Below are 2,693 nucleotides of genomic sequence, written 5' to 3' on the forward strand. Positions count from 1 at the left end.
CATGGTCTTAGGTGGATGGTTTTTCTCAAGGCAAAAACTGGGTCAGGGCAATCTCCCTTCCCTGCTGAGGGTGCGGTGATGACTAGCCCTTGGTGCTTCCCTTTTGTATAGTAGGGAAGCAGAGCTGCTTGACCCAGAGACAACAGCACGTGGCTTTTACCACCACTGGTGCATCTGCCTCTAGCTCAGTGCCTAATGTGATGAACTGCTTCCAGGCACTTGCTTTTCAAAGTCTAAAGCTCAGGGAGCCTGCAGGCCTCTGCATCTTGGCTGCTTCCCCCTAATACAGCACTGAGTGGAGAGAAGAGCTGGTGGCTGGATGTCTGCTCTGGCTTGCTGCAGGAGCCTGCAACTTGCTTGCTGGGCTCAGAAAGAGAGCAGGCTTCTGCTGAATGGCACTTGGATCCCAACAGCTTTGTTCTCAAAATCCTGACGCTGATTTTCCTGCTTGCTTTGCCAAGTAAGGGATAATGTTTCCTAGTGTCCTGTGTGCATGCACGTGCTTGCTCTGGCATGGTGCTTGCCCCATCTTGATGCCTGCAGTGGAGTGAGAGAAGTGTACAGGATCCTTCACCTTCCACTTCTGAGGAAGGCATCTCTGGGTTCCAGGTTGGCTCTCTGGGCTCAAGTGAGTTGTGCTGCTTCCCTTGGCCTAGTCATTTTACTGTGTAATGATGCTTGTCTGGCTTGCTTCTGAGAACTCGGTGGAGGTGCTGGCCTTTTGCATGTGGACAGTCACCATGAAGTCTCTTTTCATGCTCCTGCTACTGCTGTTGTGCTAAAGCCACCTTTGGAAACGCTTCAGGTCCTTGGTCCTATTCCTGAACTGCTGGTCTGTGTCCCTCTTAGTATTTACTTCTGCAAAGGGTCACTCCAACTCCAAACAACACTGAAATGATTGAAGTTAAAACTTCATGTTGTCATCTCTCCTGATTACCTTTTCTTAAGATTACTTTAAAGCCAAGTTCTCTCATGTACTGAACAATATAAATTTAATAGCACTAGGGAGGGGAGAAAAGGAGAGGCCAAGGGTGGCAACTGTTTTAACTTGTCTTGGATACTTCAATGTAGAACCCCTATATTAAAAAAATAAAGTCTTCCATTCACTGGAATCTGCATATGGTAACAGCTGCATTGATGCAACTGGGCTTGAGGGGAGCCAAGGTGGGAAGGGGAGATGAGGAGTTCTACTGAGGAAGGAAGGAAGAAGGTGGGATGACTTCTGGTGGTGATGATGATGATGATGCTTGTTCCACCCACGTGTGACACTTGAACTTTTTGATTAGTACTCCTCCAAGTTCTTCTGCAATGGAGTTACAATGTAAGGGTGGCTTGTCTGATGCACAAGAGGAGAAAAAGGAACCTGTTGTTCTTCCCCTCTTCCCCTGCTCTTTCAGCTTTAAACAGCCTTGGCAGTGGGCCTCTTGCTAGAATACAAGGTGTGGGGAGGGACTCCCAAGTGCTACTGCTTCCAAAGTGCACAGGGACAGGGTGCTGATGGCCTTGTTCACGAGTATTGGCAGGGCTCTCATACCTCTCAGCTCCTGGGCCAGAGTTGAACCTGTGCTTCATGCTCATGCTGCTCCTCACTAGGTTGCCCTTGCTCTGTAGTGTAGCTGAGGCTCCTTTGCAGCCAGGTCCAAGGCATGTCTTGCAGGAATATGTTTTGGCTACACTTGCTGCTCAGGAGTAACACCTCACCTGGACACCTCAGCTGAGCTCATCCTTTCCACCCTCAGAGCGTGGAACATGCTGGTGCCAACAGCACCATCTTTAACTGAAACCAAGGAGGAAGATTTTGCATGATGTGTTGTGACTCACCTTCTCCTACCAGTGAAGTGACCTGAAACAGAAACGGCCTCTGAGCAGATGGGCACAGAAGGGCTCCCAGAAGGCAAAGTTCACAGGGGACAGAGGTACAGCAGAGGCAAGTGACTGACCTGCATATCCCCTTTGCTGGAGATGGGGCCCTGAGGGTGAGGGCAAGGCATGGGGTATCCAGGATGATATCCAGGGAGCCTCAGCAGACCCCTGAAGCACAGGGACCTCCTTAGTGCCAGGCTCTTGCTGAGGCTTTTTTTTATCCCCAGTAATCCTTCGTTTCCATGAGACCCACCAGTTAGCGAGAAGAAAGGCACCAGTCCCTGCTGGGGACCTGCTCCCAGCACCATTCCTCAAGGGATAAAGCACTTTTCCACCAGACCTGACAGCAGGCAGCTCCGAGCCCCTCCACAGCGGTTGCTGTCCCCTGACTCCACAGCCTGAAACAAGGAGGGCAGAGCACAGCCCTCCAACCTGTGAGGCCTCTGACCCAGCCGATTAGCCAGGACACAGAGCAGATTAACCCCAATTAGGTGGAAATGTTTAAACAAACATATTCAGTAAAGCCTTTTGGACATGTTCCCCAGGAGCCTGGCTTTGAACACACCTCCCAGGGATCTCCCTTAGCTCACAGCTTCGTATTCCATCAGCTCCCAAGCAGTACTGATGCTTGGGGGGCCCCTTCCGTGCTCTCCCATAGCTGCCTGCTGCAGACTTGCTCAAACCCTACCTGCACTTGCTTTAGATGTTGCTGTGTCTTCTCCTTTCCTCTCTTCTCCTCCTCCAGCCTCCACAGCCCTCTTCTCTTCCCCTTACTCCATGTGCCACCCCAAGAGCCTCTGGACTCATGGGCTTTGCTGATGAAGAGTATG

Source organism: Pezoporus flaviventris, unplaced genomic scaffold (assembly GCF_033815535.1).
Source record: "Pezoporus flaviventris isolate CSIRO_AGI_PZ_B2104156 unplaced genomic scaffold, CSIRO_AGI_Pfla_v1 ptg000015l, whole genome shotgun sequence".
NCBI lineage: Eukaryota > Metazoa > Chordata > Aves > Psittaciformes > Psittacidae > Pezoporus > Pezoporus flaviventris.